The sequence below is a fragment of the Saimiri boliviensis genome, chromosome 19, assembly GCF_048565385.1.
Source record: "Saimiri boliviensis isolate mSaiBol1 chromosome 19, mSaiBol1.pri, whole genome shotgun sequence".
NCBI lineage: Eukaryota > Metazoa > Chordata > Mammalia > Primates > Cebidae > Saimiri > Saimiri boliviensis.
The window spans coordinates 28,951,396-28,972,677 of NC_133467.1; positions in this window are offsets into that span (position 1 = coordinate 28,951,396).

Sequence of the window (21,282 nt, forward strand, 5' to 3'; positions counted from 1 at the left end):
AACAAACGTCACTCAAGCTAGTAAGTAACAGAGCTGGGATTCAAGCCCATATTGTCTAACTGCAGATCTCATGTTCTTTCCAAGATAACATACTATCTTAGCTAAGATGAAATCATACCCTTTGGGACACACATTTAACAGAGGGTAATCTAAAGCTATAATCCTGTAAACCGAACAAAAAAATAATATGAACGTGAAATTTAAGACCTCTTAGTAGGTAAGGGGTGATTTCCCTGAAGCAATGGTTAAAGAAAAGAATTTCCCCCAGTTCGTGTCAAAGAAAATGAAAGACTTATGTACATGTATCAGTCAAAACCTCTCCTCAGCTGCTTCAAGGTAAAGAGCAGAATCAATCCTCAGCCATACACCACAGGTACTTCTTAATATTCAATTTAACTCAATTACACCTGGACAAAAATGTCAGATGTAATTGAGTTAAACTGAATATTAAGAAGGGGTCAGGAAATAAAGCATGGAGCATCTAGTATCATACTTAAAAACAACATAAAAAATGGATGGTTCAGGTCTTATTGTTCACATCTCGTTCATGAGTTTCATTTCCTGTCAAAGACATAAGTACTGATAACAATTTAAACAAAATATTTCTAAAGCACCAAATCTCTCTGGGAGCGAGAATCAAGAGTCCCTGCTTTTAGCGACATTATGGTAATTTCTTTCTTCTGTTTGATTTGATATACTTATCAAGGCAGGAAAAAAAGATTTAATCCTCTTTCCCACTTTCCTATAATTTTTGCTACTAGAGTTCATCCATGACAAAAACAGTGAAAGAATGGGATTAGTCTTTGGGAGTTGTTGGGGCTGCTTTCCTACCCAGTAATAATGGTTAGAATTTGGCAGGTATTAACAAATGGTAACTAAGTTATGTTTAGCCTAATAATTAGCTGAGGACACTTCCCATTAGGAGAGAAAACATTCCAACAATGGGAGATTCAAATACCCAAAAATATTTTTAGAAAGTTTTGAAAGGGAAAAGAATCTAGTTCAATAATCCTTCCTGAATATGAGAAGGAGTCAACATTTGGAAGACCCAGGAAAGGATCCTCTTTTAGGGAAATGCCTAGTGGGCATATTACCATGAGTTTAGATAGAGTGGGCCCACAGATGGCAAGCCAGGAGAAAATTGAAATTACAAAAATAAGATGCAAAAATGTCAAGCAAGTTACAGCTGTCCAGATTGCATGAAGAGGATTTGAGCTGTAAAGCCCAGGCAATGAGGTCTCTGAGGATCTTTATTTCATAAGATGTGGGCTTGGTTGCGGGTCGGAAGTGGGCTTAGCTGAGAGGTTGAGCTTCAGTCAAATGCCGCCCACACTAGTTTACGAAATTAATTTCTCCTCCATGCCCAGTAGAGAATTTACCACTACTCAAACAGATGCAAGAATCTCTAGCCCATGGGGATACCTAGGGTCAGAAAGAAATTTGATGTGAGTAACAGTAATGTAAAAAATTTCAAAAATTAGTGTGATCAGCTCTTCTCTCAGAACATAGACTGACTTCTCAATTCCAGTACTAACCACGTCATCCAGTTCGACTACTGCCTCCTTGCCTCTAGATTGTTACCTCCATTTTGGAGTAGATTATTTGATATTGTGTGGATTGCTTTGCTCAAGAATATCACTGTCCTAGGTGCCAATCTGTGACACAGACCCAGATCATCCCACCTTGAGGAGGGAGGAAAGGTTGAACAACTCAATGAGAAATACTTTTTTAAAAATGCAAAGATTTAATACAAGAATATAATAAAATAACATTTTTGAAATATTAACCTTCCCCTCCACCACGTGTCCCCATTTTCTTTACAAGCTAATAGTTCTATATAATTCAACAGTTACCTGTGTTTGTCGTTCTACCAAAGGGCTCATGAGCCTCTTGATCCTGGTTTGTTTTCCAAAGACTTTCAGGAAAGAATGGAGGAGATCCAAAACAATTGAGAAATACATAGATTGCCCCCACTGCCAGCCACTCTGGATTTGCTGAGGCCATGTTCCTTCCCCTTTCCAACTCTTGAGACTTGCTTTCCCTAATGTCTTTTTTACTAATCAGGTTATTTGCAGTTTCTTAACAGATTCCTAGCAATTTATGTAATTCTAGTGAGTGATGAAAAAATTCTATAGTAGCCAGAAATCATATAATAATAACTCCTACTGGCTTTCAAGAGTTACATATCATACGGCTTCTCACTGTCTCCAGCTGTACTGATGGTCTTTCAACATACCCGTAGTTCCTTCCCTTAAAATTGTTTACCATACTGTATTTGTGAGTGTGTTTATCAATCTGTCTTTTCTCAGAGACTGTGAGACCTTTAAAGACTAAGACTATGTCTTATTTTATCTTTTAACTACAAGCTTGATGTAAACTGAGAGGTCAGGTACCTTGTTTGACAAAATGAAAAAATAAACTAGCATGATCATCATGTTATATACATGGAACACCTTGGCTTTTTGCCTAACATTATGCTAGTGATTTTACATGTATTAAAATATTAATCTTGGGAGGCCATCATGGCTCACACCTGTAATCCCAGCACTTTGGGAGGCCAACGTGGGAGGATCACAAGAGCTTAGGTGTTCAAGACCAGCCTGGACAACATAATGAGACCTTGTCTTTACTAAAAATTAAAAAAAAAAAAACTAGCCAAGCATGGTGGCACACCTGTTGTCACAGCTACTAGGGTGGCTACAGCAAGATTATTGCTTGAATTTGGTAGATGGAGGCTGTAGTGAGCTATGATTGCACCACTGCACTCCAACCCAGGCAAGAGAGAGAGAGACACTGGCTCAAAAAAAATTGTACACACACACACACACACACACACACACACACACAGACAGACATACACACACTAGCAATTTTCCTCTTGAAGATAAGGGTGTGGATTTTTGGTTAAATAACTTAAGGTGAATGTCTAACAGATGAAATTATCAGGCCAAACCACAGGAAGGTTCAGTGGAGAGAGAAACTTTATAGCAGATTTGTTTCTTTTAGCTTTTAGCTTTCCCAAACCGCATATAAATGTTTCTGTCTCTGTGTACAATACCAGTTTTGGCTTTGGGATCCTGAATGAGTCACTGTAGAAAGACAAAGACACAGAAGGGGAAAGGGCTTTGCCATATTTAAACATTTCTATTTACTCCAGATTTATATCCATATTCCATCCACCCACAACTAAATTCTGAAAAGGGCCTTGTTTTGATAAGTTGTTTCCTTGAGACAATCTGGAATACTATCTTCATGAAGCTGATGTTTTCCCAGAAGAATGCCCTGAGAAACTGATTGGAGTTCTTGTCTAATAATATTCAACACCACCAACTAATTCTTCTGTGAACATATTCAAGCCACAAAGGTTGTAAATGGCATAGGAAGAAACTAGACCAGCTACAGGCATTCATGTTTGTTTCAATGTAGGATGAACCTTGCTTGCAACCTAGCTGTGCTGAGAGGGCCTGGGCTGGTGGGAACGCAGCAGCTGGGGCCCAGCAATCCTGAGGCCTTCATCTCCCGGGGGAGCACTGTCTTTTAAGGTGCCACAGGGATCAGTTAATTAGGCCAGGCTGAGGTTCTCGGGTCATGTCTGAAAGAGGAAACGACTAAATCTTCATGGGAAAATTATGCAAAAATGAAAATAGCTGGAATATACAAGTATTATCTAGCACCCTAGGGAGATTACAAGTATAGCCTGAAAAAGAAGTAGACAGGAGAGATAATGGAAAAAAGAAAAAGGAACTGGATTAGAAGTTTAGACTCAGCTGTGTTACAGTATTCCAGCATGTGTTGCTAATTTCTCTGGGCCTCAGTTTCCTTCTAGGAAATGTCACTTCAAGTTACATTCTATGAGGTACTTTCCAGTGCTAATATTCTGTGGTGCTGTTTTCAACTAAGTCCCCTGGATTAAAAGCAAAATAATTACAAAAGAGAACATAAAAAAGATTAATTTTAAATGTGTGAAAAAAGTAGTAACACGGAAATAGAAAGAAGGGAAAATTTTGGTATTTGATTGCAGACTCGAAGTCTGAGGATCTCTATCCACCCCACCTCCCATCCTACATCTGAGCTTTATGTCTCAGAAAGAACAAAACTGGTGATGTTAGATCCCTAAATGAGACCCTTAAAAATCCTTTTTGACTATGAAGCCTTTTCTGATCTCACCCTTCCAAGCCCCAGATCCCCTCCTGTGGGGTTTTCACTTGTCCATATAGAAACAACAGTTCTTCTTTTTTGCTTTAAATTGCCCCTAGGACATAGCTCCAAAAAAACCACGTCTCATTCTTTAATAAATATTTCTTTAGTTCTGCTAACTAGATTTGCCTGGACTAATGTCAGCTCGTTGATGAAAAGGGTGCTGACTGAATCACCTTGATATTCTCCAGACCCATGACAGTATGAGGCCCATAATAAAACCTCCAAAAATATATGTGCTGAGCAAATGGGAAAGTGAATGATTATGACGAAAAAGAAATTTGAGCACAGATAAAAGGGAAAGGTGTTTGGCAACAGATTACCTTTCAAAGCCTTTCCAATTCTGAGATTGTTAAAATTTTATTGATTCAACTAACCAAGTGGTTTTCTAAATATCAGTGTGATTTTGTGACTATGATCTTCCCTACCCACCCTCATCACTATGTTCTCATATTTGCACTTAGCTCTTTCTCGCACTTACATTTCTGCCTCTCTCTCCTCCAGCACCAGGATATCAGCATTCTTTGGCTGACTACTGTATTCATTCTTCTCTTCCCTCTGTATCTATAGATTATTGCTTGTTCCCTAGTCTTAGGATGACAGGTTAGGAGAAAAGCATCTTTTAAACTGATTACCAAACTGCCTAGAAGAGGTACTTTTCTTTGTGAAGTTCCTTTTAAGCAAGGGTGCTGTTGCAATTAATTATATCCCAGTTTTAATGATATTCTTCTTACTGGATGAAGGAGTATCTGCCAATTGATTAATAAATCATCACAGGCCTATACATTAGCTTCTTCCTCCTTCTGTCTCACTCATGCTCCCTTCTAACCCCCAAATCTCACTTGACTTTAAGAAAAACAGTCTTGGCCAGGCACGGTGGCTTATACCTATAATCCTAGCACTTTGGAGGGCCGAGGTGGGTAGATCACATGAGGTCAGGGGTTCAAGACCAGGCTGGCCAACATAATGAAAACCCATTTCTACCAAAAATAAAAAAAATAAAAAATAAATTAGCTGCGCATTGTGGTGGGCATCTGTAATTCCAGCTACTTGGGAGGCTGAGGCTGGAGAATTGATTGAGCCCGGGTGATGGAGGTTACAGTGAACCAAGATTGTGCCACTGCACTCCAACCTGGGCAACAGAGTGAGAAATCTCAAAAAAAAAAAAAAAAAGGGAAGGAAACAGAAATATGGTCTTATCTGTCTTAGTTTATTCCTAATCATGATCATTGATTTTCAGTTTTGATTGAGATCAGAAAGAAAATGATCAGAGAACCAAATGTAGATTTCAAAGTTCTCTGACACAGGAAAGCTAGAGCAGTGGAGGACTGCAACACTTTGATTCTAGAAAAAAGCAGAAAGCATATTATGTTTTTATTAGGAAGATGTTGCAAAAAATTGATTCATCCTAGTGAAATTTTAGGCATCATTTAAACATACCCAGTGCTCAAATCATAACTATTGTTAAGTGTTCCCAGTCAGAATCATGCAACACTTTCATCACAGATGAGATTCTCATCTGCAACTGGAGGGAGTATTGGTGTGAGTTAGATTATAAGATGTTAAACGTGCTCCAGATTCTTCACTTTTACAGATAAGGAAATTCAGGCTCAGAATAGAGTGGCCTATCCAAAGTTACACAAACAATTAATGGTAAATACAAGGCTAGTGGCCATCTGGATATCACTAGACACTCCATGTCTAGTGGCCATCTGTTAGCAATATAATGGCTTTTTTCAAACAGCTCCCATAAAGACTAAAATTTCCCCCTTTAATATCACTTCTTATTTGTTTTACATTTGTTTCCAGAAAGCCCCAAGCAAAGCACCAATATGCAAGTCGGTAGAATGGTGCAGTCTTACAGCATTCATTGCCATAAATTCGGTTCTCAGAGTAGTTTTTGATTCTTTTTTTTTTTTTTTTTTTTAGACGGAGTTTCGCTCTTGTTACCCAGGCTAGAGTGCAATGGCACAATCTCGGCTCACTGCAACCTCCGCCTCCTGAGTTCAGGCAATTCCCTGCCTCAGCCTCCTGAGTAGCTGGGATTACAGGCACACGCCACCATGTCCAGCTAATGTTTGTATTTTTAGTAGAGACGGGGTTTCACCATGTTGACCAGGATGGTCTCGATCTCTTGACCTCGTGATCCACCCACCTCAGGCTCCCAAAGTGCTGGGATTACAGGCTTGAGCCACCGTGCCTGGCTTGATTCTTAATAGAAAGTAGAACTCTGAGAGAACTGAGAACACTTGGATGTTGGGAGTAAAAGTCAGGAACTTTCTGGAACAACATTCTCAAGCATGTGTATTGCAGAACATTTGTCATCTCTCAGATGTGAATTATGGACCAAAAAGAGATAATCTTGGTCAAATCAATTGAGAAATGTTGAAACGCAGTTAAATTAATTTTTAAAAGACTTTTGCTCTGCAAAAGACCCTGTAAAGAGGATGAATGAACAAGATCAGATGGAGAAAATCTTTGCAAACCAAATATCTAACAAAAGACTTTTTATGTAGAATATATAAAGAACTCTCAAAATTCAACAGTAAAATTTGGAAAATGGGCAAAAGACAGGAAAGGCATTTCATCAAGAATATAGGAATGCAAAAATTATTAATAATGTTCAACATGCCCACTAGAATAGCTGTAAGCAGAGAGAGATACAATATCAAGTGTTGGCAAGGATGTGGAGAAACTAGATCTTTCATACATTGCTGATGGGACTGTAAAATGGTATAGCTACTCTGGAAAATCGTTTGGCAGTTACTTAGTAAACTAAATATATACTTAAGATACAACCCAGCAATCATGTTCCTGGGTGTTAATCCCAGAAAAATGAAAACATACATCCACAAAAATGTGTGTGTGTGAATATTCATAGAAGCTTCATTTGTAATAGCCAAGAATTGGAAACAACTCAAATGCTTTTCAATGCGTGAATGTTTAAATAAATGGTGGTACATACATAGCACAAAAAATGAGTCAACAATTGATACATGCAGCAACATGGATGGATCTCAAAGGAATTCTGCTGAGTAAAAAAAGACAATCTCAAAAGATTATACATGATTGTATGTATGATTTCATTTATATAACATTTTCAATGCGACAAAATTATAGATCTAGAGATAGTGGTTGCTGAAGACTAAGGACGCAGGTCAGTATAACTACAAAGGAGCTACAATATTTAGGTTGGAGTTATAAATCTGGGAGCCGTCAGTATACAGACGGCATTTAAAGCAATCACTTTGGGATAAGTGAAGATAGAAAAGATGAGAACTCTAAGGACCAAACCCTGGTTTCTGAGACATTAAAAATCCACAAGAAAAGGAAGGACCAGCAAAAGAAATTAAAAGACATGATCACAGGGTGTTAGAGTGGTGGGATTTGGGGGTGATTTTTCTCCTTTCTTTACATTTTCTTCACTGTGGCTTTATAACTTTAAAAAAATTTTTAAAGGTTCAAATACATCTTCTCTTCTTTGATGTGTTTGTAAACCGTTTGAAGACAGGGCAAATCTATGTCTTTATTTGGGATTGTTTATATACTTTAACTCCACGGAGGAACTAACATTCTTCACAGAGAAAAAAATTGTTAATTCAGGGAATACATTAGCCCAAAACATTCAGTAGGCATGATAGAGGATCGAGTTCATCTCGTATAAGTTTGTGTTGTCTTACATAAATGTGACTTGAGGAAAAAAGAAAAATTATAAAATGTATTATCAGATAACCTTCAGGGTTGAATTTTCCCTCTTCCAGGTTCTAAGCTACATAAGGTCAGGAATAGTGACTATCCAGTTCTTTTCACAGTGCTTTCCATTTAGTAAGGTTCCATAAAATTTGAAACATTTATGTCTGCTAAAATCTCCTAAAACCCAAATGCTACACTTAGGAAAAACTCTTTTGCCAATAACTAAGCTCTGTGCAGAACTTGTCTATAATTTTTATATGTTCAAATTTTTTCCCTTTTATGGATGGAGTTTTATAGATCATAAATTCAACTGCTCAGACAACCCTAGAAGTTATTCTTACCCTCTCTTACCAATCCTCTTTTGTTGAATTACTGACTCAACAGAGCTTAGCTGAAACTGGCACTTTTCTAACACTAATAATATTTTCTTTTTTTTTTTCAGGGTTTTTCTGCCAAGAGCTTAAAAGAGTAGTGAGGTAAGCAGCAAAAGGTATTTCTTCTCTGAAGGCCAAATCTTGGAAGTTCACATCAAGATTTGCATTAGCCAATATAAGTCTTTCTCCATTCCCACCATACCTGACTTCAGTAGATTTTCTTTAGCAGAGATTTAAGGAGCATGGGTTCTGTTTGTAGGCAAGTCATTTAATATCAAAGCTGTAATGATTCAATTATAATGCTATAATCACCACATCACCTTCACATCTCATAATTTTGCTGTGGGAACATTTGAGACAATATTCCTAAGTGGGTTCAAGATATACTGATGCTTAAAGGCCACTTTCCTAAATACAGATGTTCTTTACATATTTATCTTTGGCTCTCTTTTTTCTTTGCACTCATTTATGGTAATTGCAGTGACTGCTTCCAAAAGATTAAATCTGCTATTTGTATCTCCAGTCCTCCTCTCTCTCTAGTGCTCAGTTCTGGATAATCAGCAAGTAGCTCTGTACCAACATAGTCTAAGTCATGTTTTAAGAAAAGCTTAGGGCCCACCTGGAGAACCCAATGATCATCTTTGGGGCCTTGTGTCCTGAATCATCCCAAATTCATTAGGTGGTATTAAGTTAAGTGAAGTCGCTGAGTACTTCCAGCCTCAAGCCCATATTAGTCTAAGAACTGTGGCAGTGATGTACCTAACAACAGGAATACCAGGTACTGAGCCAAGGCAGCTGAGAGAAGGCAGAGAAATAGAGAGATAAGAATTATAACTAGCAATTATTAGTGCTTTGTGATGTTAATTCATCTATCACCAAAAGCTTGCATGGTAATTACCATTTTATTTATTTATTTATTTATTTATTTATTTATTCTTTCATTCATTTGCTTATTTATTTATTTGAGACTGAGTCTTTTTTTTATTTTTTAAAATTAATTTATTTACTTCAGGTGCATACTATATCTGGCATTTCTCCCCATGTTATCCCTCCCCATCTTCCCCTCCCTTCCCATCCCCTGCTGTCTCTCCCTACCCCCCTCAACTACCCCCAGTGTGTGATGCTCCTCTCCCCGAGTCCACATGTTCTCGTTGTTCAACACCCACCTATGAGTGAGAACATACGGTGTTTGGCTTTCTGTTCTTTTATTAGTTCGCTGAGAATGATGGTTTCCAGATTCATCCAAGTCCCTACAAAGGACACAAACTTGTTTTTTATGGCTGCATAGTATTCCATGGTGTACATGTACCACATTTTCTTTGTCCAATCTATCATTTATGGGCGTTTGGGTTGATTCTATGGAAGTCTAGTATTTCTTTTTTTTTTAGAGACAGTTTCCAGTTGACACTCAGAAACAGGTTATTCAGTTTCCAAGTAGTTATGCGGGTTTGTGTGTGTTTCTTGATCTTGAGTCCTATTCTGACTGTGCTGTGGTCTGATAGACTGTTTGTTATGATTTCGGTTCTTTTGCATTTGCTGAGGGGTGATTTGCTTCCAATGATATGGTCAATTTTAGAGTAGTGCAATTTGGTACTGAGAAAAATGTATATTCTGTGGATTTGGGGTGGAGTGTTCTATATATGTGTATTAGGTCCACTTGGTCCAGCTCTACATTCAAGTCCTGGATATCCTTGTTAATTTTCTGCTGATTTATCTAATATTGACAGTAGAGTGTTGAAGTCTCCCACTATTATTGTGTGGGAGTCTAAATCTTGTTTTAGGTCGTTAAGAACTTGCTTCATGTATCTGGGTGCTCCTGTGTTGGGGACGTATGTATTTAGGGTACTTAACTCTTCCTGTTGGATTGATTCTTTGACCATAATGTAGTGTCCTTCTTTGTCTCTTTTGATCTTTGTTGAAGTCCATTTTATCAGAGACTAGGATTACAACCCCTGCTTTTTTTTGTTCTCCATTTGCTTCGTAAATCTTCTTCTATCCCTTTATTGTGATTCTATGTGTGTCTTTGTATGTGAGATGGGTTTCCTGAATACAGCACACCGATGGGTTCTGACTTTTTATCCAGTTTGCCAGTCTGTGTCTTTTGATTGGAGCATTTAGGCCATTTACTTTCAATGTTAATATTGCTATATGTGATTTGATGCTGCCATTTTGTTACTGACTGGTTTTCTTTCCCATTAGTTGCCTCATTTTCTTCATTGCATTTTTGGTCTTTGCCAACTGGTTTGCTTTTGCAGTGACTGGTACTTGTTCCTTTCCATGCTTAGTGTTTCTCTCAGGAGCTCTTGTAGGGCAGGTTTGGTGGTGACAAAATCTCTCAATAATTCCTTGTCCGTAAAGGATTTTATTTCTCTTTCACTTACAAAGCTTAGTTTGGCTGGATATGAGATTCTGGGTTGAAAGTTCTTTTCTTTAAGGGTGTTGAATATTGGCCTTCACTCTCTTCTGGCTTGTAGGGTTTCTGCAGAGAGATCTGCTGTGAATCTGATGGGCTTCCCTCTGTGGGTGACCTGGCCTTTCTCTCTGGCTGCCCTTAGTATTTTTTCCTTCATTTCAACCCTGGTGAATCTGACGATTATGTGCCTTGGGGTTGCTCTTCTTGAGGAATATCTTTGGGGAGTTCTCTGTATTTCTTGAATTTGAAATTTGGACTGCCTTGCTAGACTTGAGAAGTTCTCCTGGATAATATCCTGGAACATGTTTTCCAGCTTGGATTCATTCTCGCCGTCATATTCAGGTATACCGATCAAGCGTAGATTAGGTCTTTTCACATAATCCCCTATTACTCGGAGGCTTTGTTCATTTCTTTTCACTCTTTTTTCTCTTGTCTTGCCTTCTCTTTTTATTTCATTGAGTTGATCTTCAATCTCTGATATCCTTTCTTCTCCTTTATCGATCTGGCTATTAGAACTTGTGTTTACTTCACGTAGTTCTTGTGCTGTGTTTTTCCACTCCACCAAGTCGTCTAAGTTCTTCTGTATGCTGGTTATTCTAATTAGCATTTTGTCTAACTTTTTTTCAAGGTTTTTGTTTGCTTTCCTTTGAGTTAGAACATGTTCCTTTAGCTCAGAAATGTTTCTCACTAGCCACCTTCTGAAGCCTTTTTCTGTCAATTCGTCGCACTCCTCGGTCAAGTTGTGATTCTGTGCTGTTGAGGAGTTGTGATGCCTTGAAGGAGAAGAGGTGTTCTGGTCTTTGATGATGGTTTCATCTTCTTTGTGCTGGTTTTTTCCCATCTTTGTGGATTTACCTGGCTGTGCTGTCAGGGAGCTGCTTGATGAGGTTGCTTGTCTGCCCAGGGAGGCCAGGTTTCTGTAGTTCTCTAACATCACATTCCTATATAATTTCCGCTGTGCAGGGTCCAGGCATTGCCACTCCTCCAGAGAGAATTCTATGGCCATATCCCTAAATGTCAATGGTTCCATTTCTAGGCTTCTAGGGGGTCCCGGCGTCGTAGCTGTAGATCTCCAATACCTGCAGGTCACAGGGCCACACAAGCCAGGCGTCTAGGCGAACAGGACACAGAGCAGTGGAAAAGAGACCTTGAGACTGAGTCTTGATCTGTCACTCAGGTTGGAGTGCTGTGGCACATTCTCGGCTCACTGCAACCTCCACCTCCCAGGTACAAGTGATTCTCCTGTCTCAGTTTTATGAGTAGCTGGGATTACAGGTGCCTGCCACAATATCTGACCAATTCTTGTATTTTTAGTAGAGACAGGATTTCACCATGTTGGCCAGGCTGATCTCCAACACCTGACCTCAGATGATCTGCCCACCTTGGCCTCCCAAAATGCTGGGATTACAGGCATGAGCCACTGCACCTGGCCTTCCCCATTTTGCTAAAAAGGAAACAGCATCATGAAAGTGTGCGTGAAGTATTAAGGGTTTGGCAGAAGGTTGGAGGCACAGACTAATCTTAAAGAAGAAAGTCATCTTTCGTGTTGTGAAAAACATAAATGAAAAGAATGATGACAAACATACTGATTGAGAGACTATTGCCATAGTACAGGTGAGAAGATGATGAAGATCTGAACTAAAAGCTTCTATAAGGAGGAACTTATTCCTCCCTCCTTACATTTTCATAAAAGAGACACTTTTATGATACTCCTCATTGAGCAGATAATATTGAAGTGAATACTTCTAATCTCTCCATCTTCACTTATATTTATTCCAACTCAGGGGGCAGAGACAGATGATTTGAAATTTGAGTACCTCATGCCTTATAGGGTAACTTCACTTAAGGAATATTTATTCAAGTGAATGGCAATATGAGCACATCTCCCTTCTTCCTTTTTGTTTTCTGCCTTGTTTTATAAGAGAGAACAGAACTTTCTCACCTTTTCCTCCCATTATGAAGCAGGCAAAGGGGCAGTTGCTCTCCACTTGGTTGAGGTAGGCTATACTTCAGCTTCCTCCTTGACATTTGAACAAGTAAATTGGACTCAAATGTTCCTGCCTATTGGTGCCAATGTCCCCATTGGGGGACACTGTGGTTGGGTCCAGCCACAATCTCAAATCCAGCTTCACTGAGAAGCTCTGTATTTAGTTTTACTGAACAGCCGTCAATAAAGCTGACTCTTCCTTCTATCTTTCTAGACCTGTTAGAATGCTAAGGAGAAGAGTTATTAGTACCCAAGAGAAGCACCAGTGGGGATGGAAATACAAGGTTCACATTCACTGAGCTGTGTGTTTTCCTGGGAAATGGGTATGCTTGATATTTTGAGGAAACTCTGCTTCCCTGTTCAATCAGTGCCCAGAACAAGAAAATGGGTTAGTCTGTCTGAGCTTTAGATTCCTGATCTATAAAATAAGGATTAAGGATAGCTCATTTTAAACAAAGGTAATGCTATTTTCTACCCATTTATGTCCATAAGACGATATGTACAGAGCCTGGTGAGTTTTCTATCATCTCATCTTGAATGGCAATCAGAACTCCTTCTGGGCCTCCAGGACAACCTAATGGAGTGTCAGCAGTTATTAAAGTAAAAGAGCAAAGATAAACAACAGGAGTCTTTGATCCCTGGGCCTGGTTGATCAGTCCATTAAAAAAATAAAGGATGAGATCTAGTTATTCTCTCTAACCCTATTAAAACCTAGGCAGATCTGACTCTGCATGTTTCCAGGGCCTGCTGGCCTTACCCAGATCTAATAAAGAAAGTGGTTTTATCTTTGCTCTTACTAACGTTGTCACTCTCTGTACAAAGGGAGGTAATACGGGTGAGAAGAAAGTGGTATCTGGAAAGCAGAGCACCAGCTGTCCTAACTACATATTTATGAGATACTCTTTGTGGCTAATGTCTCTTTTCCATGGAAGAAACAGAGTCAAGGTCTGTAGCGACTGATGATATGCTCAAAGTTAGAGAGCAAGTTGGAGTAGGAAAAACTGAGAAAATGCGTTAATTGATTGAAAACACATTCATTGATCATCCACCATGAGCCAACATTATCATAGGCTGTCAGAATAGTATTAAAAACATGAATAAATATGAGTCTTTTCTCATCCTTTAGGAGCAATAAAATATTAGTGGTTCCGTGAGTGAACATTGTGAGAGATACAACAAGATCACTGAGGGGGGTGGGGGTGTCCATTTTTCTACAAGAGAAGATTCAGAATATCTCTATCAAAAAGTTATATCTAATATAAATCATATATCAAAAAGGTTATGTATAAACCTATACATATCCTATATATGTCATATATATACATATATATGTATATATATATCCATTTCTACCCAATTCAATTGCAGTATAATTTCCGTAACTAAAGTGGCACGTATAGGTGATTTGAAAATGTTTTAGTAGAGTTAAATGATTTAATTGGATTTGTTTGCCTGATAGCAAATTTTAATAGTTACTGATTACATATAAATTAATCTAAATTAGCAGGTTATCCCTGTCACAGATAATATGGTTAGAAATATACAGCCTAAGAGTGGCACCATATCTCTGGGCTGAGAAAAACCATGAAAACTCAACCATTCATGTGACTAGAACAAAAATCACATTTCCTTATCAGTTCTTTTCTTATAATTATTCAGATGATTATTTTATCTTTTGTTTAATGACGTTAGGTATGGGTTTTTCTTTCCAGCTTTTATTTTAGGTTCAGAGAGACATGTGCAGATATGTTACATGGGTAAATTATGTGTTGCTGGGGTTTGGTATACAGATTATTTTGTTACCTAGATAATGAGCATAGCGGTATCCAATAGACAGTTTTTCAATCCTCACCCTTCTCCTACTTTCTACCCTCAAGTAGGCCCTGGTGTCTATTATTCTCTTCTTTGTGTTCATGTGTACTTAATGTTTAGCTCTCACTTACAAGTGAGAACATGCAGCATTTGGCTTTCTGTTCCTGCGTTAATTCTCTTAGAGTAATGGCCCCCAGCTGCATCCATGTTGCTACAAAGGCCATGATTTCATTCTTTTTATAGCTGTATAGTATTCCATGGTGTATATATACTGCATTTTCTTTATCCAGTCCACTGCTGATGAGAATCTAGGTTGATTTCATGAAGATGACTATTTTATGTATATTGGAATGACTTTCTAATTTTTGGAAAGTTTATCATTGCAATAAATCCCAGAGGAATCAGCAGGTAAATATAGACTCATTATAGATTGCTTGCAGACACTAGTGGGTTTTGTAACAATATATTACTGTAAGAAAAGCCATTTTTCCCAATGATTAGAGTTGTCATAAAGTGCCTGAGTATTCTTTCTCACCAATGGCTGCTTGTTTTTAATTGACGGCCAACTTGAAGGCATAATCTGAGTGATGTATCTGGAGAAGATTATTATACCTCAACTCTAAAGAACAGAGTTTGTTTTTAAGCAATTATTTATTGAGCACACACAATGGATCAAGTGGCATTTTAGATGCTTTTTATATATTGTCATAGGTAATTCCTCATAAACCTTTGAAATTGGTATTATTATACCCATATTTACAAATGCATAATCAGAAATTCTAAGAGGTAAAATAATACAACTAAATCCACACAAGTACGAAGTGGTAAAAGTAGGATTTGCATTTGCATTTTCAACTGTGATGCAATAATCACCATGCCAGGCATTTCAGATGATGTGGCAGTACAAGTCTTGGTTCCTGATTTTTAAGATCTTATAGTATGCTTGGAGAATCAGATATTCATGAAAGCAAAATGTTGTCAATGCTAAAGTTTCAGAAGCAAAGTCTTATGGTAATATTTAAAGAGAAAAAATATAGAAAGTTCTCTTGGAGTTTTGTGAAACTTCAGAAGAAAATGTTTTTAACAAGTTATCATGGAGAAAAGAGAATTCTGGGCAAGCATTCTTGCACATGTATGTGAGCTTTGCTCAGATGTCAGTGGGTAAGTGGCTGAATAGAGTTCATGGAGCAGTACATGAAGGATACAGGGGAGGATTAAGCTGGAAAAGTAGAAGTCAATGAAAAGAGCAAGATCATGTACTACCTTCCTGCAACACACACACATAAATGGAAGAATTTTAAAGCTATGAAAATTCTGGTGTATTTAAGGATTTCTTAGTGGAAAAAAGTCTTTTTCATTGCTGTTTTGAGGAAATTTACTCAGCAGACTATATTCAATAATATAAGCTAAGGTTTTATTTCTCAGATCTTCTCTCTCCAGTACCTCCTATCTATCTAAATAATATGGAAGCCAGGGTGAGGAATGGGAACCCAAGATCTATGAGCCCTCATGGCATATGAAAAGTGAGTGTTATCTGAAAAACAGAACTCTAGATGAAACCAGGCCTTTCTCAACAATGGAGCCCAGGACAATGCTGTTTTCAATGTCCATGTCGTTGGACTTGTTATAGATGAGCGGCTATAATGATGGCTTTCTGGTTAATTAAACCCTCTGAATGATTTTGTGTAATGCTGACTTCCGTGATTCATCACAGAACAAGTCCTCAGTCTTTCATGGATTATTACTGTTTTCAGTGAATATATTTGGTTGTTTATTCTGTTTGGCACAAATCACTCAGTGAGTCAACAACCAGAGTTGAGAACAAATTACCCTCATTGTCTTTTCTGAGACCCTTAATTTACTTTATTTTTTATATGTTGCAAATGTCATTGTTTCTGCTAATGTTGTTTTATAGCATCTGCCAAGATAAAAAATAAAAAAATCACTTGTAATCCTTGTAGCTTGTTTTCTTCATGAGTCATAGAAGCTATTGTAAGATAAACTTCAAGCAGTTGGGAACAGTATCTGATAAACTTTGCTGTGTTAAATGCTTTGGAGATCGTTCCTGAGCAAGAGTAGCATAATGCATTAATAAGTGCATAGCAAAACTTCAGGAAAGATGGAAAGTGTTTACTCATTGAAGTAATTTCTGGGAAAGAAACTTGGAACATGATTTAGAAGATTCTGTGTTCTGTTTCTGGGTCTTCATTTGTTAAAACAGCAAGACCATAGCTTTGGAGATGATGGGCTTTATCTTCTTGACTCTGTAGACCTCAGGCTCTTTCCAGTAAATGCTATTACCAATTACTCATTGACTTGAAGTACGTCTAAAACTGACAATAGTGAAAATGGCAGTAGTAATGTTAGCTCTCAGCTATTGTGTACCTACAATAGGTAGAACTATATTAAATCCTTCTCATAGGTTATTACATTTAATGTTTAACAAGACTTAAAAGTAAACATTTTAACTCCATTTTATATTAGAGCTTAATTATCTTAAGCAAAGTTACATGGTGAAGGAGCCAGGCTTTTGTTTGATTCTAAGGCCTATGTCCTTAACCACTACAGTATTCTACCTCTCAGATTCACTAACTCTTTGTCAAACCAACGTGTGTATGTATGAGTGTTGTGTGTATGTGCGTAAATGCTCTTTTTTTTTTTTAATTTTACTTGAAGTTCTGGGATACATGTGCTGAACGTGCAGGTTTGTTACATAGGTATACATGTGCCATAGTTTTTTGCTGTACCTATCAACCTGTCATCTAGGTTTTAAGCCCCACATGCATTAGGTATTTGTCCTAATGCACTTCCTCCTCTTTACTCCCACTCCCCAACAGGCTTCAGTGTGTGATATTCCCCTCCCTGTGTCCATGTGTTCTTATTGGTCATCTCCCACTTACGAGTGAGAACATGCGGTATTTTGTTTTCTGTTTCTGTGTCGGTTTGCTGAGGATGATGGTTTCCAGCTTCATTCATGTCCCTGCAAAGGACATGAACTCATTCTTTTTTATGGCTGCATAGTAATATATTCCATGGTGTGTATGTGCCACATTTTCTTTATCCAGTCTATCATTGATGGGCAGTAAATACCTTCTTCTATGTATAAAAACACCTATACAAATCTATCTCTGCACTTCTGAGTATAGAACGTTTGAAGACACATAGTAGAACTATCACCACTGATAGTGAGCTGCAGCTGTAGAGACTCCTTTTATTCTCTATTCCCCTCAGTCCAACCAATGCAATTTTGCAGAAGTAACTTTATTTTAAACAAATCTGACTATGTCACTACCGCCCTCAGAAAACTTTAGAGGTTCCCTATAGAAAATGTAATAAAGTCTAACTTTTACACTGTTCGAGGGAATGTAAATTAATTCAACCATTGTGGAAGACAGTGTGGCGATTCCTCAAGGACCTAAAAATAGAAATCCCATTTGACCCAGCAATCCCATTACTGGGTATATATCCAAAGGATTATAAATCATTCTACTACAAGGACACGTGCACACGAATGTTCATTGCAGCACTGTTTACAATAGCAAAGACCTGGAACCAACCCAAATGCCCAACGATGATAGACTGGATAGGGAAAATGTGGTACATATACACCATGGAATATTATGCAGCCATCAAAAACGATGAGTTCACGTCCTTTGTAGGGACATGGATGAACCTGGAAACCATCATTCTCAGCAAACTGACACAAGAGCAGAAAATCAAACACCATATATTCTTACTCATAGGCGGGTGTTGAACAATGAGAACACATGGACACAGGGAGGGGAGCACTACACACTGGGGTCCGTTGGGGGGAAATGGGGGAGGGGCGGGGGGGTGAGGAGGTGGGAAGAGATAGCATGGGGAGAAATGACAGATACAGGTGAGGGGACAGAAGGCAGCAAAGCACACTGCCATGTGTGTACCTATGCAACAATCTTGCATGTTCATCACATGTACCCCAAAACCTAAAATGCAATAAAAAAAAAGTTAAAAAAAAAATAAAATAAATAAATAAATTAAAAAAAAAAAAAAAAGAAAATGTAATAAAGTCTAAACTCCTCAGCCCTCTGTCAGCATTTCCCCTGTGGAACTTTCCAATCCTATATTTCATTACATCTTCCCTCCAAGTCTAAGTTCTTCTCACAGTAGGGTACCACCAATTCCACCAATATACACACAATTTCCTGATTGTGCACCTTTTTACGTGCTGTCCATTCTGACTGACATTAAATACTTGTCCTAAGCCTTAAACATCTTTTAAGTCCCAGATGAAAACACTTAAGAACAGAATCTGCCTTATTTTCTCATTGAATATTACATTGGATGATGGTGCGTTTCAAAGTTTGCCTTAGAGCATAATACTCATTTGCGTATGCATTTATCTCATAACTCTCTTCCACCTGTGCTCCTTTCAAGCACAAGAACACCTGGTTTATTTTGCGTTTACAATTTCTTGCATAATGCTTTACACATGCTCAAAAAATGTTGGTTAACTTGAAGCAAATATTCACTTACTTACTTACTTACTTACTTAATTTATTTATTTATTTATTGAGACGGAGTTTCGCTCTTGTTGCCCAGGCTGGAGTGCAATGGCACAATCTCGGCTCACCGCAACCTCCGCCTCCTGGGTTCAGGCAATTCTCCTGCCTCAGCCTCCTGAGTAGCTGGGATTACAGGCACGTGCCACCATGCCCAGCTAATTTTTTGTATTTTTTTTTTAGTAGAGACGGGGTTTCGCCATGTTGATCAGGATGGTCTCGATCTCTTGACCTTGTGATCCACCCACCTCGGCTTCCCAAAGTGCTGGGATTACAGGCTTGAGCCACCGCACCCGGCCCTGTTATTTATTTTTATAACTACTTTATTCCATTAGTGCAAAGAATGCACCTACACTATGAAATGGCCAAAATGTAAATATTTTTTCTGACATATTTAAAAAATATGCCATGTTTGATCCATTATCTCTCTGTCCTCAAGGAGCCACTAACTCAGATGTTTAGGTCAAAACTTTTATAGATCTCATCTGTAAGACATGAATGAAACATTTAAACAACAAGTTATTTTCAAGAAAGATCTTTTTATATAGTGAAGAGTTTTACTTCAAGGCTCCACTTCCTTTATTCCAGTGCTAGCTATGAAATGAGAAGTAGTCTGAGGTGCTTGAGATTAATACTCTATGGACAATTAATCTAGTTCAATCTTGAGCATAAATACTTAATACAAGTACTATACTTATGCAGCCATTAATTTTCCTAACGAAGACTGATTATATTCCCAGGAAGTCAACCACAGTTCTCCATCGCTTATAGCCACTGGCTGACACTTTATCTCCAGTGAAAATATTGGGCCTTTTTCCATTTTAAATATTTTCATCTTATTTTTATATGTGAATGTCTCTTTATGTCAGTGTTCTCTATCTTAAACTAAACATTTAAGAATGGAATGGCCATACTGAAGTCTGGTCAGCCTGATAATTTCAGTCATTTTAATTTAAACAATGAATTGGATCAGCAACTTAATGATCTGATTTAAGATGGTTTGGAAATAAGATAATATGAGAATAAGTGACCATGGGCTGCATAAATATGATCCATACCTATCTGGAAGGATACCGTAAATCAGAATTAACATAGTCTGAAACATGGGGTAGAAAAACAACTTTATTACAAGAAAATATTTTTCTCCCAGTTTCTTCAGGTAGGAGAAGCCCTTCTAGAGAGCCACAAAATGCAATTACACATAACAAGAGTTTACAGCAATGGAGGGGAATCTTCTGGCTATGTTCAGACCAGAAGATAATGTATTTCAAGAGGTCTTCATTCATTCATTTAACAAGGCCTGCTCTGTGCCAGATACCATTTTAAGAATTGGGGACACAATTAAGAACAACAACAACAACAAAAATCTGCCATTATTAAACTTACATTCTAATCTGAGAAGAAAATAAATAACCAAATGAACACACAATACAATATCAGTTATTACAGAAGAAAAGTAAAGTAGGGCAAAGACACGTAGCATTTGGGGCTAAGTCAGGTAACAGAATTTCAGAGAGAGTGGTCGGGGGTCTCTTACTTGAAGACAAGTGAGCAGAAACCCAAGGAGGCAAGGAAGCAAGCCATGAAGAGATCTTGGGAAGAGTGTTTCAGACAAAGAGAACAAGTAAAACTACTGGGAGAGAGTAGTTGGTGGGTTTGAGGAACAAGAGTCAGTCATGGTGTCTGGGTGTGAGCTCGGGGTAGAGTGGTTGAATATGAGATCAGAGACATAGCCAAGAGGAAGAACGTGTTAGACCCAAGCACAGATTCTTTTTTAATTGAGGTAAACTTTATGTACAGTGAAATACATAGATTTTTGGATTAGATAACTTTTTAAATTTTTATTTTAGGAATAGGATCTGGCTTTGTTGCCCAGGCCAGAGAGCAGTGGCTTTTCCTGGGAATAATTGTAGAGAACTATACCCTTGATCTCCTGGGCTCAAGAGATCCTCCTGCCTCAGCCTCCTGAGTAGCTGAGGCTATAGGCATGTGCCATCACACCTGGCTTAGATACATTTTGAAAAATATATTCACCCATGTTACCATCACCTCAAACAAGATACAGAGTATTTTCATTTTGACCTGGTACAGTGGCTCACACCTGTAACCACAGCACTTTGAAAGACAGAGACTGGAGGATCACTTGAGTCCAGAAGTTCAAGATCAGCCTGGGCAGCACAGCAAGACCCTGTCTACAAAACGTTTAAAAATTAGCCAGGTGCAGTGGCATGCACTTGTGGTCCCAGCTACTTGAGAGACTGAGGT